Source organism: Amblyomma maculatum, chromosome 8 (assembly GCF_055883805.1).
Source record: "Amblyomma maculatum isolate TAMU_Amacu chromosome 8, ASM5588380v1, whole genome shotgun sequence".
NCBI lineage: Eukaryota > Metazoa > Arthropoda > Arachnida > Ixodida > Ixodidae > Amblyomma > Amblyomma maculatum.
Genome location: NC_139351.1, coordinates 2,807,076 through 2,822,282, shown reverse-complemented (window position 1 = coordinate 2,822,282; position 15,207 = coordinate 2,807,076). Strand labels below are relative to the sequence as shown.

The 15,207-nt window shown below is 44.7% G+C and overlaps 1 protein-coding gene across 1 annotated transcript in view; it reads right to left on the bottom strand.

Moving 5' to 3' along the window:
- LOC146180445 (uncharacterized) overlaps positions 1–15,207 on the bottom strand; it is a 91,956-nt gene that overhangs the window by 69,788 nt on the left and 6,961 nt on the right. The window lies entirely within an intron of this gene.

Genomic DNA, 15,207 nt, shown 5'->3' with positions numbered 1-15,207 from the left:
AAATTATGCCAGGAGTTTGTGTTTGTATAACTTACGCTGATTTCTTTTGGGGTAAGTGTGTTGTGTCCCATGCATAGGTCGGCGGACTCACCCATGAGTCGACTCACTCGGGCTCACTCAGGCTCACACTCAGATTATGATCTGAGTCGTGAGTGAGTCCGGACTCACACCCACATCGTGATCTGAGCCGTGAGTTCGGACTCACACTCAAATTATGATCTTCCGGACTCACATTTAGATCATGATGTGAGTCATGTATGAGTCTGGACTCGCATTCAGATTATGATCTGAGTCTTGCTGAGTCTGACCTAGAAAGTTCCTATGAAATCAAATGATTTCTTGCGCAGAGGTTGAAGAATCAGGACTTAAGTGATCGAGTGAGTAATGGGCACAAGTCGCTAATTGTATCCTAGCGGACTCGAATTGCCTGTGTAGTTCTAATAATGAATAAGTTTCTTGGTGAGCTGATGATGTAGAGCAATTTCGTTGTTTTTTGTTACGCAATTATTTTGACTGTGGCGATTAATGCAGGTTAATCGAACATTTATTCTCGTTGGCGTGTTGTATTGATGTGACTATATAGTTATTCATTTGCTGTTTATTTATTTTGGAATATCTCACAAATGATTTGCCGGGTTAGCTACTCATTGGTGCACAGCGATGCGAACGAGCCAGGCTAGCCGTGCATAGCTAATAATATCAGACTAATGAAGTTCGAAGATGCCATTTTGTAACCACATTATTTTAACGTTCTTTCTTATTGCGAAAGAAGTCATAGGCTCACCACCACAGACCAAGAATCTTGTCCAATATTTCTTTTCGTGTGCCATCGCTCTAATTGGGTAGGCTGTTTGAGGAGGTTACAGATACGTGGCTACGTACGTGGGTAATTTAAACGCATTCCGGTATAGCTGAAATTTTGCTTCGGTCAATTTGGTCCAAAACCTGTCCAACATAATTCATCTACGGCTACCACTATGGTGACCTCCAGGGCCACCTTATATTTTGTCCACCCACCGCCGAAATTTGACCTCAACTGATTTGGGCGAAAACCTGTCCAATTTAATATGACTATGGCGACCAAGATGGTGACCTCCAAATTTGATCGGGCCCACCCTCAAATTTGGTCCCCTCACCCCAGTAGATTTACCTGAGCCGATTTCGGACAATCTATACAATCCGCCATTTTGTTGAAATTATGACGTACGCGTGACGCGTACAGTAGGACGATGCCAGGTTACGTCAATCAGGGTACGCTATCTGAAGAAAAAGAAAAAAATAAGTGATCGAAAAAAAAAAGCGCGGTTGTGTGCTGCTTTATAATTTGCCATGTAAGACAAACGATGATGCTTCAGGAGCGGAGCTGCCGCAGTACATTCCGCGAGTCGGAAGCCTCGGCGAGTGAAATATGTTGTGTTTCATGACACAACTGCAGCAGCAGCTACGCACGGAGAGGCTGAGCGAGTTTGTAACACGAGGGGATGAAGAGCAATAACGGCAACGGAATATTCGCACTTGGTTGGCGCGGAATGGGAGCGGAAAGTGGCACTGCTCCGAGGACCTCTCACGTTCATTTATCAGCGGCTTTTAAATGTTTAAGCACCTCGTCGTAAACAGAAGGAATCGACAGATTTCCGAAGCAGCTTCAGCACTGGCGAAGAGGCGCCCGCGATGTAAGACGACAACGCTGGCAGTCTCAAAGTATCAATTACATTTAGGTACTTGCTGTGCTGCCACCGTTTTCGAACAGCCGAATTATGACCAGCTATCGTCAGGTGAGCAAGTCTGCTTAAGTTTCTAACATCTTGCGCCGGCCTCAGTTGTGCAGAGCGCAGAAAGAGGGGGATAGAGGAGATAGTGTGTGTGTGTGTCACACACACTATCACACATAAATTTTCATACACTGGCTTGCGAAACGCTCCTGCGAAATGCGAAAGATGCCCGAGAAAGAGAGACTGAGAAACATAAGAACGGAATAGCAGTGAGGAGGTTAACTAGGCGATGCCCAGGCTGCCGTACATGTGCAAAGGGGGATAGATGGAGAATAAGGAGATAAAGCGAAATATGAGTGAAGAAATCGGGATATGAAGTTAAGGTGGCGCCGCGTGTGCCTACTCTTACTGTCGAAACGATAAAATGAAAATCGAAAAGGGAGATTATTTTTTGGCTGCATTAAAAAAAGTAATAAACACAAAATGTCAATTAGCAACATCATATGATTAGAGCGTATTATTATAACGTTCTCGGGAGTTATTTTTTTTCTAAATAAAGCAGACGGTCAGCCTGCATGCACATCAGAACACAAAACAAAACTTTACACATCACACGTGGCAAGCAAACATGGACCATGTACACACATTCCTTTATTAAAATAGAAGCTGTCAGTAATTTTGCTTGCTTCTCCCCCATTCTCTTGAAATTATTAACATTGCAGTGAATGCATCGTGCTAGATGAAAATGTAATGTTTAGGCCAACGTCTAAGGCAGCCTTTGGTGATTGCTCGCTGCCTGTCTCGCTAGTCTACTCACGAAAAGTCCAGGCAGGTAATTAGAAAGCATCGTGGTGCTCTCGGAAATGCCTCGCGCAGATCAACCGCCAATGCAGCGCTTTGCAACAGTCGCGCGGATCGATGGTTTCTCTATGAGGGCAAAGCGTTTGCAACGCGAGGCCAGCTAGGACCGTCGTGCAGCTGTAAATATCCGTATTCATTATTAATCCTCTAAATGGTTGCGGGCAGGGTGATCCTTGCAAAATTAGGACTCAACCCAGGAAGAGGAATCCAAAGAAAAAAAGTCACAATCAGTAGGGAAAGCAGGAACGCCTTGGTAGTCCCCTCCTTTCCTAGAAACATTCATTCATTCATTCATTAATACTGTCAGCCTATGCAGGCTATTACAGGAGTGGAAATAAACAAAATTCACAAAAACAAAGGAGTACATTTCAACAACTACAAAAGTTCGACACGAAACTACAAGAAAATACAGTGGACGTAAAACAGAACATCAAATAATACAGCAAAAGAAACAAAGGGAAACAGGTTATGCAGAGGGACAACTTTTATATAGGTGCGTTTTGTTCAAAGTATGTTTTTAGGCTTTCAAGAAAGGCATCTAGAGTATGGTGGCTAGAAAGGTTAGGTGACGAGAGCTGGCCGCGAGCGCCGCTCCTACATTTCATGCCTCTCGTAGGTGGCGCTGCTCTCAGCACTTCGATGCATGCTCGGCTCGCGCTGGGGCACGGCCGGTCTCGAGGGAGAGCGCGCGCTCCCCCTCGAGACGGGCCGTGGCTGGGGTAAACTTTGGTGCGATTGCAGCGCAGTCATACCAACAAAATGTTAAAATTATTGTTACCACTTGAAATATTTTAACCAGGTAAGCAAAATAGGCAAGTCAGGAGTGACGTCGACTGCTAATATGCTCTTTGGCACCGTGAAAGCGGGCGATGCGGCTGTGCCGGTTGTTTTGCTTGTCGTGCTACTAAATGCTGCTTAAATGAAGAAGTTTTGGTCTGAAGATGCATTACATCATTTCCCGATGGGCACAGTGGTCGAAGTTATAAAGCTAAATATTTTGGTTTGGTGTCGTGAGTTTTAAAAAAGCCAAAGCGACTCGGGCTGAGGGGCGTTGCAGTCGAAGATTACAGAGAATGCAGATGACAAGTGATTATTTAACGTGCGGTTACGTCGCACAGTACGCAGGCATCAGGCTAATTTCTATTCTTTGTTGTCTGCGAATTTCCGGTGCGTCTAAAGTGGGAAAGTGCAATTTTTAGCCAGATGATAGCCAGAACGTGCAACATGCGATGTGAAACGGTATTATAAGTACAGAAGGAACAAATTGCAGTTTTATTCACAAAAACCTCTCATGGATAAGCAAAGTTTTGTTTATTGCACTTAAGGGCAAGAATGCTGGAAAGAAAAGTGAAATATCACAATGTTGAGGTTGCTGTTGATGGCCTCAAATATACATGTAATACAGGTAGAATAAACACAATTTCCAGACACAACTGCTCACAACCAAATAGCAAATTAAACAACCCACCTCAGTTTCAACAGTTTCATTCTCCCTTGCCTTTCTTTTGAAAATGAATTCTGCGTCTTCAGGTGTAGTCTGCTAAGAACATAGAACTTGATCACTTTGTCACAAATTTAATATGTCCGTGACAACCAACCAGCTGCAGTTTGGTCATTTGGAGAATGGATACCAAGTCAATAAGGCTGTCTTTTCGGATTTCACGCGCACTAAAACAGCGAGTAAAGGTGTTTTCATGGGATGTCACAGGGGCGTTTAGATTGGTTGATGGAAACATAAGACCGCCTATGTCAACTGCACTGGTAATTAACTAGAATAGCAGCTTGGGCATATGTTGGTTATGCATCTTGAGGTAACAGCGCGGAACGTGGACGGGAGCACAAGATTAGAAGACGACACAACGAGCGCTGACTTTCAACTGGTAATTAAGACACGCTCAGTTCCGTTCTTGAGACTGAGGAGTTGTCTGCATCAGTCTTCACATTTGGTGCCAGCGATGCATTTCTTCGCCACATATCCAGCGATATAAAATATCAGCCTTGAATAACTGGCCTGAGTGATGACAGATGTGTGTTCGATGCCACAGTCTTTGAGAACTTCATTTGCCTCACTCAGGTCTCGCACATAAGAAGCTGGTCATGGATGATGCTGTCACTAATCTTTTTTTTTTAGCAATTGACTGGCCTTTTGCCTGACATTAATGCTTCATTATTTTTTTTAGTTATTGATTGGCATTTTGCGTGACAACCGTGCTTTCATTATTATGTTTTAGCAATTGACTGGCCTTTTGCCTGACAACAATGCTTTCATTAATTTTTTTAGCAATTGACTGGCCTTTGCCTGACAACGATGCTTTCATTAATTTTTTTTAACAATTGACTGGCCTTTTGCCTGACAACAATGCTTTCATTAATTTTTTTTGTAGCAATTCACTGGCCTTTTGCCTGACAACGATGCTCTCATTATTTTTTTTATTAATTGACTGGCCTTTTGCCTGACAACAATGCTTTCATTAATTTTTTTTAGCAATTCACTGGCCTTTTGCCTGACAACGATGCTCTCATTAATTTTTTTTAACAATTGACTGGCCTTTTGCCTGACAACAATGTTTTCATTATTTTTTTAGCAATTCACTGGCCTTTTGCCTGACAACGATGCTCTCATTATGTTTTTTAACAATTGACTGGCCTTTTGCCTCACAACAATGCTTTCATTAATTTTTTTAGCAATTGACTGGCCTTTGCCTGACAACGATGCTTTCATTAATTTTTTTTTAGCAATTGACTGGCCGTTTGCCTGACAACGATGCTCTCACTAATTTTTTTTTAGCAATTGACTGGCCTTTAGCCTGACAACGATGCTTTCATTAATCTTTTTTAGCAATTGACTGGCCTTTTGCCTGACAACGATGCTTTCATTAATTTTTTTGTTTAGCAATTGAAGGTAATTTTGCCTGACAACGATTCTTTCATTTTTTTTTTTTAGCGGGGGGTTTCTAAACGCAAGAGAAACAGAAAAGTATGCATATGTACTACATACTCCCACTAGCACCTCGGCAAGAAAAACTACATACGCACCAAACAAAACAGGATAACCTGAGCTAGGGCAAAGCCGATTGAAAAATAGCACCACAGCTCAAGCAGCATCTACAGGCAAACAAGAACGAACGAACCGGCGTGCGCCGGAGAGAATGCATCGAAGAGCTGACAGCAGCGCCACAGCGGCGACCAGTGGCGGCGGCATGAACCGAAGGCGCGTTTTCTCCAAGCGGCGGAATGCGCGGTCGCGCCACCTCTCCCTTCTAGCCACCATATCTAGAGTATTGCTTTTTACAATGCAGTCAGGCAGCATGTTCCACTCTTTAATCACACGAGGAAAAAAGCTGTATTTAAAACAATCATTATGAGAAAGCGGCACAGGAATATACATACTATGCCGATGTCTTGATGACTCATCGGGGTGTATTGCAAAATAGTGTGATGTGTTAATCTTAAAGTGACCATGGATTAGAAGAAAAAGATTCTTCAGCCTTTCTATCTTAGTGCGGCATTCTAGTTTTTCGAGGTTGGCTGATTTCCACAATTCCGTTGGTGAATTGGATCTCCGGTATTTATTGTAGATATAACGGGAAGCAAGTCTTTGGACTCTTTCAATTTTTGTTTAGTTGGATGCGCTGTAGGGGTCCCACACAATTTTCCCGTATTCAAGTCCTGGTCTTACCAGGGTCCTATAAGTGAGTATTTTTATATCGGGAGTTGCGCTGCGGATATTACGACCTAGCCCCCATATTACCCTGTATGCTTTAGAGCATACATTATTTATCTGCGTATTCCAGCGTAGGTCAGAATTGAAGGTCAAACCAAGATACCTGTGCTGTTGTACCCTATTAACTTGTTTACCTGCAATGTAGTAGTAAGGAAATATCATAACATTTTTCTTCCTGGTAACAGACATGATTACAGATTTATCAGGGTTGAGTCATCATCATCATCATCAGCCTGATTATACCCACTGCAAGGCGAAGGCCTCTCCCATATTTCTCCACATAACCCGGTTCTGTGCTAGCTGCATCCACTTGACCCCTGCGAACTTCTTAATCTCATCCGCCCACCTAACTTTCTGCCGCCCCCTGCTACGCTTTCCTTCCCTTGGAATCCAGTTTGTTACCCTCAGCGACCATCGGTTATCCTCTCTTCGCACTACATGTCCTGCCCATGTCCATTTCTTCTTAATTTCTACTAGAAGGTCGGTAACTTGAATTTTCTCTGACCCACTCTGCACGCTTTCTATCTCTTAATGTTACCCCTACCATTTTTCGTTCCATAGCCCTCTGGGTTGTCCTCAACTTTAGTAGAACTCTCTTGGTTAGCCTCCACGTTTCAGCCCCATAGGTGAGTACAGGCAAGATGCAACTGTTGTATACGTTCCTCTTGAGCGATACCGGTAAGCTGCTAGTCATAATCTGCGAGTGCTTGTCAAATGCGCTCCATCCCAATCTTATTCTTCTTGTTATTTCCTTTTCATGGTCCGGATCTGCGGTTACTACCTGTCCTAAGTAGACATATTCGCCTACTACTTCCAGTATTTCGCTACCTAATGTAAACTGCTGTTCCTTCCCGAGGCTGTTGAACATTACCTTAGTCTTCTGCATATTGGTTTTCAAGCCTACCTTTCTACTTTTCTTGTCTAGGTCATCAATCATTATTTGCAGTTCATCCCCCGAGTTGCTTAGCAAGGCAATGTCATCAGCAAATCGCAGATTACTGAGGTATTCTCCATCTACCCTTATCCCTAACTGCTCCCATTCCAAGTCTCTGAATACTTCCTCTAAACAAGCTGTGAATAGTACTGGGGAGATTGTGTCTCCTTGCCTAACACCTTTCTTTATGGGAATTTTGTTACTTTCTTTATGCAGAACTATGGTTGCTGTGCAGCCACTATATATATCTTCCAGCACTTTCACGTACGGCTCGTCTACCCCCTGATTTCGCAATGCCTGCATCACCGCCGAGGTTTCAACTGAGTCAAATGCTTTTTCGTAATCAATGAATGCTATGTATAAGGGCTGGTTATATTCCGAGCATTTTTCTATCACCTGATTGATGGTATGGATATGATCGATAGTAGAGTACCGTTTCCGAAACCCTGCTTGATCCTTTGCTTGATTGCAGTCTAAGGTTGTCCTGATTCTATTAGCGATTACCTTAGTAAATACCTTACACGTAACAGACTGTAAGCTGATTGGTCTGTAATTTTTAAGGTCCTTAGAGTCCCCTTTCTTGTGAATGAGGATAATGTTTGCATTCTTCCATGGTTCCGGTACCGTCGATGACACCAGGCACTGCGTATACAGGGTGGCCAGTTTTTCTAGCACGATATCCCTTAACCCCCCCCCCCCCCCCCCCCCGTCTTTCAGCAAATCTGTAGTTACCTGATCCTCTCCAGCTGATTTCCCCCTTTTCATAGTTTCTAGTGCTTTCTTGACCTCGTCCTTCGTCACTGGTGCAACGTCTGACTGTTTTTCCCTACCGCCAATCTCATTACGGTCCTGACTACTTTGGCTACTGTAGAGATCTGTATAGAACTCCTCGGCTACTTTGACTATCTTTTCCATATTAGTGATGACGTTGCCCGCCTTGTCCCTTATCGCACACTTCTGGTTTTTGCCTATGCCCAATTTCTTCTTTACCGCTTTAAGGCTTCCCCCGTTCTTTACAGCATGCTCAATTTTCTCCATGTTATACTTCCTTATATCGACCACTTTGCGCTTATTGATTAGCTTTGATATCTCGGCCAATTCGATCTGGTCTGTTGGATTGGAAGCTTTCATACTCTGGCGTTTCTTAATCAAATCTTTCGTCTCCTTAGACAGCTTACCGGTATCCTCTCTAACTATCCTACCGCCTACTTCTACGGCGCACTCAGTAAGGATATCTCTGAAATTATTGTTCCTTGCCTCTAGGGTAATGTCGCCATCCTCAGTTAGAGCTGAATGCCTATTCTGTAGCGAGATCCTGAACTCTTCTGCCCTCCCCTCACCGCTAATTCGTTGATGGGTTTTTTTCTTACTAACTTGTTGCGTTCCTTCTTCAGATTTAGGCTAATTTGGGAGCTCACCATCCTGTGGTCACTGCATCGCACTTTCCCGATTACCTCTACATCTTGCATAATGGCGAGGGTTGAACACATTATGAAGTCAATTTCATTTTTAGTCTCCCCGTTAGGACTTTTCCATGTCCATTTCCGGTTCTTTCGTTTGCTGAAGAAGGTATTCATGATTCGTAAGTTATTGCGCTCTGCAAACTCAACTAGTAACTCCCCCCTGCTATTCCTAGAACCAATGCCATAGTCACCTACTGCCTTGTCTCCTGCATGTTTTTTCCCTACCTTGGCATTGAAGTCGCCCATTAGTACAGTATACTGCGTCTTTACGTTTCGCATTGCCGATTCTACATCTTCATAGAAGCTTTCAACTGCCTGGTCATCATAAGTACATGTAGGTGCTTAGGCCTGTACAACCTTCAGTTGAGTACCATTTGCCATTTAGCACACACTTTTTCAATTTCTTGTAGGTTAGTGTTCAGTTCTTTTTGGTCGCTTGCGGATTTGATTGTTTGGTACACCACAGAATCATCAGCGAACAGTCTGACCGGAACAGTGATTGATTTGGGAAGATCATTTATAAAAACCAAGAATAAGAGGGGGCCCAAGACACTTCCCTGCGACACACCTGAAAGCACTGGGGAAGAAGTCGATACGAACTGTTTTCGGGAGGTGAGGTAGGAAGAAAACCAGCTTGTTATTTTGGGGTTTCTGAATATGACGTTAATTTTAAGCAGCAACTTTGGATGGGATACCTTATCGAATGCTTTTGCAAAATCCAGGAATATTATGTCAGTTTGGCCACGGCAATTTATTCCTACGGAATGGTCATGAACGGTTTCTATAGGCTGAGTAATTGTAGAAAGGCCTTTTCGGAACCCATGTTGAGAAGGATGAAATATGTTGTTATTTTCAAGGTACGATAAGCTGTTTAAATACAATGTGTTCAAGCAACTTAGAACGTGTACAAAGAAGAGAGATTGGTCGGAAATTATTGACACCAGATGTAGAACCACTCTTATTGGTCGGAATAATTTCGGCATGCTTCCAAGCGGACGGGAAAGACCCTGTGGTAATAGATATTTGAAGAACATTCGTGAGGTATTTGGCAACCCATTCTGCATATCTGAACAAAAATTCGTTTGGGATTTCATCGGGGCCTGGGCTTTTCTTTACTGATAGTTGAAGAAGCAAGTTTAGAGCTCCTTGCTCTGTGATATATACGTCTTGAATTGGTGGGCAGACAGGTGAGTCTATTAATTTGGTGACAAGCCATCGTCAGAAGTGAAAACCGAAGAGCAAAAAAAGTTAAGGCTTTCGGTACGCTCTTGACTATAGTTATCTCCCACATTTTGAGTCTTCGCTGGATTAACATATCGCCAAAATTTGCTAGGTGCCTCAGTTAAAAAATGTTTGGGTGTTACATTATAAAACTTATCCTTAGCCACTTTGACAAGACGTTTAAGTTCCTCACTCATTTGGCTAATGACACAACTCCGATTAGGATCAGACCTATTCCTGTTTACGTTTTAATTTTCGTTCGGCATGTATGATTTCTCTCGTGATCCATGGAGACCTCTTTCTTGTACATTTTAGGCGCTTGAGAATAAACTGCTTATTACAGTGTTCTACCACGTTTGAGAGTAAAGCCATAGCTCGTCAACTGTAGTTCCGCTTTCGACAAGACACATACAATTATCAAATGGACGCTCGAGGTAGTCCAAGACAGCAACAGCATCAGCGGCCGCAAAGTTTAGAACCGTCTTACGAATGTTGTGCGAATAATCTGGTATCATGCCTAACTCCATTATTATCATTTTACCATTACTCCATTATTATCCAGAATTTAACGTCGAAAGAAGGGCCAAACGAGCCGAAGCTCTAGATCGACGGTTAAAAAATAGGAAACCGAAGGAAGTAGTCTATGTCGAGGTGGCAGAACAGGTGCGGCGGTAGCCTCGTTAGTCGATGGCCGAGGGGCGCCGATATCCGCGGCAGCCATCAGAGACCGCAGCATAGAGACTGCGGATGAAATTACGAAAGTGCTAGCTTGCGTAGGAACGGAAGCCAGGTTCATAATTAGCGACAGCAAAACTGCCATTCAAAATTTTTGAAAAGGGTGGATATCGTCGGAGGCAGCCAAAATCCTCGCCCAACTAGAACGCTAAATAGGAAAATTCAGTTATTTTGGACACCCGCTCAAGTTACCGTCTCTGGTAACTAGGCGGCTCACGAGCTGGCCCGAGCTCTCTACTTCCGGGTAGCCAGCGAGCCCCCCGAACACTGGGCATACGACGAGCGTCTGCAACATTACGGGGAAATATTCGACCATTATAAATTGGGACGTAGTCTAGTACTTTGGTCATCTGATGAGAAGAGAGGAGTCGCTGGAGAAAGATTTGATGTTGGGAAAGGTTGAGGGTCGCCGGAGAAGGGGTAGGCAGCGAACGCGATGGTTAGATGGCATCCTCGAGGCACTGCAGATGAAGTTATGTGATGTTAGGAAGATGGTGAAAGACCGGAAAGCGTGGCGTGACATGGTCCATAGGGTCACGAAGAGTCGGACACGACTGAACGACTGAACTGAACTGAAAGTCTAGTACCCCGCCAGATGCTGGCCTAAATAATATAAAAGTTGCCGCCTGTAGGCGGCTACAAACTAATACCTTCATGAACCCGGTCTGGGCGTTTCACGCGCTACCAGGCCTTAAGGACAACGATCAGTGAAAACACTGTGTGGCGCGAGCATAATTTGGAAGTGCCCACAATCCCCACGGATAGTACTAAATATAACAGGTAAAGAAGCCTGGGAACCCTGCTGCGAAGCGAGGACCTTGCGATCCAGCGACACACCATCTATCTGGCAGAAGGGGCCGCAACAAGCCAAGGGCCATACCTGCCAGCCGCTAATCCGCGGGCGTCTCCATCTTCCCTGGAATTACGTGCTGCCAGGGGGGGGGGGGGGGGGTAGGACGCTTTTTTTCCGGTGGAAATAAACGTTGCCTAACCAACCAATTCTGCAATTACAACAAGCTGTCTCAAATCACCACTCACTAAACTGTTTACCAAACTGCGGTGAGTTATCAGCCTTCTATACCCTACGTTGTAGTCGCCTCCGTTGGTCCGAAATGTGGCGCCCAACTTTGGTCATTTACAGCAATGGCACTACAACCTTTACGCAATGAAACGCCATTTTGACATCATCATACAATGTTTATGCATGACGTAATTCCCACCACACAACGTCAGCCAATTAGATTTTAGGAGGAGGGTCTTGAGAGTGGGCAGTTCCTTTCACCGCATTCGTAATATAAGCGTAAGTGCTTTCCTCTCTACCGTCTATACCTTTGTTTTCACTCCACAATTACTTATACATACCATCTAGGCATCATGAATAGCGCTGCTACAAATCTATTTTCACGCTCACATGAGTTTTACGTCACCGCAAAAAGCCATTTCGACAGACCGCAATTACACGCGACTTTTTTGACATCCAATCAGAGAAACAAGATGGCGCTGAACGGCGGCGTGTAGAAAATAGGACCCCTGCATGGGTTCCAGCCACTGTGGTGCTGATTACAGATGGAACGTGTGGTTGGTGGATCTCTCTCCACTATAGAGGGCGAGCAGGCATTATAACAGATAGTAATTCCAAAGCACGCGCTATATGTGCAACAGCAGCCGGTTGGCGGCTGTTTTTGGCGAGCCCCGTGCGTCGAGGAAGAAGCTCCGCTCTGGCTGGCTCGCGGTGTACTTGATTTGCTTTCCGGTGCCGTTCAAGTCAACTCGCTCTTTTGTGTTCTGGGACCAAATGGCTACGTGACAATATGTCATACGCAAAGAACTATCGCTCAAATGGAACCTCCCCGGCAACGATCGTAATGCCCTATCGGGCACTGGCCACTCGAGAGCCCGTGTCGTCAGCGATGTTTTGTGCCGAGTAGACGTTGCCCAAACAGTCCTCGGTCTCTGCTCCACCGAACCATCGGTAAAGCACTAGCTGGCAACGATAAGTGTTTGTTGACGACCAACACGGGTCCTCTGCGCGTCTTCCATCGGCCGCTGCTGGCCACGACCCCGCTTTGATCTTTGGCCTCTAAGATACCGGCCTCAAGGCGTTCTTCAGTCAACGCTCTCCGGCGACAGTCGCCACGTGCTGCTTATGAGTGGTTACCCTCGCGAGGTACACACAACTCTAATTTTGCCGAGTTAAAACTAGCTTTGGGGCATTTTTAAAGGGGAGCGAAAGTGTTAATAACGTTGCATGTGTGGGGCCATTCAGGCCTGAAATTGCGCTAAGCGCAGTAGCAAAATCGGTTATCCTAGCGTTACTGGCATTTTCATATGACTGCTTTTATACTCTGAATTGGTGGGTTGGTTGAATAAGGATAGACAATTGGGCGAGTTGGCATCGATTCATACTGGAAGGGCACAGCGCTCGTGTGTACGTCTTCTTCCTTTCCTCCCGTGTCTTTTTGCGCTGTGCTCTTCCAATATGGTTTGTTGAATCTCGCTGCCCAAGAAAAAAAAAAGCTATTTCGCCATGTTCACAATATGCTTTTTGTTTATTCTATCCTGCGGCTTAACAAAGCGGTAAAAAAGAAAGCCCGACAAATGTTTAAAAAATGAATTCGGTGCCTGCCTACCAGGGAACGGTAATTCTAGCGGTAAGTTCAAGGCGAGCAGAGTCTGCACATGCCATTGTGTCCAATGCGCTTTCGCAAATATTTCTGCGTGCCTCATATTCTGCGTCTTTGTCCTCTCGAGCGAAAATCACTGCCATACACTTTCGTGCGGCAAATAGATTATGGCTACACGAAAAAGCAAGCAGCAGAGAAGACAGGCGGAACGCAGCAGTGGATAAGATTGGGTGCCACTTCAAGAAGAAAGATTAGGCGGCACACGCTTCTTGAGACAACCTTTCCGGGTACGAGGACAAATTGGTCACGTGAAGATAGCTTCAACCAATGGAACGTGTCCAGTAGAATGAGCGTTCCCTTGTCGCTAAGGGCTAAACGGTACCTCGAGAAGGCAAAACTTGGTGGTGATCACAAGGGTTTCGTGTGAAACTGTACGCAAGATTTGTTATGTCCTTTCAATAATTATCTGCTCATAAGAGTCTTGTGGGTAAGAACGTGACAATTGAGCACTATAGCATTGCTTTCCTACACTGGATGAAGGAATATGCCAACTCCAAATGCCTGAAGACGCGAAAATGTTTTATGACGAGAATTCACGGGTCTCTATTGGAAGTTATATAAGAAATAGATTCTCTCTCGGAGCCCTCCATTACGGCACCCCTTTCTCGCTTTCGCTTTCCCTCCCATCTTCCTCCCATCCCTTATGGCGCGGTTCAGGTGTCCACAAAACAAGTGTGACAGATACTGCACATTTTCTTTGCTATGAACCAATAATAATAATAATAATAATATTTGGTTCATAGGAAAGACAAGGCGCAGTATCTGTGGCGTATTGCATATTCTGTCACAGTATGCCTCTACATGCTAGACGAGCGCGCAACGCATATGCCACAAAGAGTCGTTGGCATCAAGCGTGTTAGAAGGGAACATGGTGAAAGTGTTATGGTGCGTATCATTTGCCAACGTGTGTCTGAATGTGTACTGATGTTACAGCACCAAAATGTTCAGGAATTTAAATATTTTAGGCAAGGAAAAATTTGCCGACTAAAACGGCGGCGCTAAAGCGCTATCGCGTGTGCTTAAGCGGGTTGTGCCTTGCCAATGTTTCAACTGTTCGCGCAGCTGTTTACTATGCTCTATTGCTTCTCGCTGTTACAACTAAAAATCCACGATGGAATTATGCGTTATGATGACGACGGTTGGGAGTTAGTATGCACAAAAAACGAATGTTGTATCGATTGTCCCTGCGAATTTGGCTTTCGTTCTGAACAGGAGGGGATGTACCGGTTCGGACAAAAGTAAACGAACACGCTATTTTAGGGCGAAAGCCTTTAATGGCTCATAGTGTCATCCGTTTGAGAGAAGTGTCACACTTTTTCGCGAGATTCCACGGGATATCGCGAGATTGGGACGTCGTCACCTGGTGACGTCACTTGGTCTTGTATACAATAAGAGAAATAGTTAAAACAAATAAATAAACCTCGCCTCCACCGAGAATCCAACCCTAACCCTTAGATCCCCAGCTTTAACCAACGTCGCCACGCCCCGGATCATGAAACGCTCGTCATAATTGCCCTTGTCTGCCGTGAGGATGATAGCGGGATTCCGCGGTGGACAGATACTGCGCCTATTCTCTCCTGTAAACGAATTATAGAACGCCGATGAACTTTGATGCGTTCAATGGAATGCTGGTTGGGTTTGTTGTTGTTGTGGCTGTAGGAAGAAGGAAACGAAAATGCACGGGCCTGCTACTGGCTCTGTAGCGGAGCCACCTCCGCTGCCTCGTGCAGACAGAAGAGAAAACAGAGAAGAAAGAAAAGGAAGAGTGAAAGAAAGACGCGCGCCAAGGAGCGCGCTATGTACCGTCACGACGGGTCATGACGTCACAAGGTGATTCATGTACACACGAAGCTGATACTGCTGGGCGTCCTGT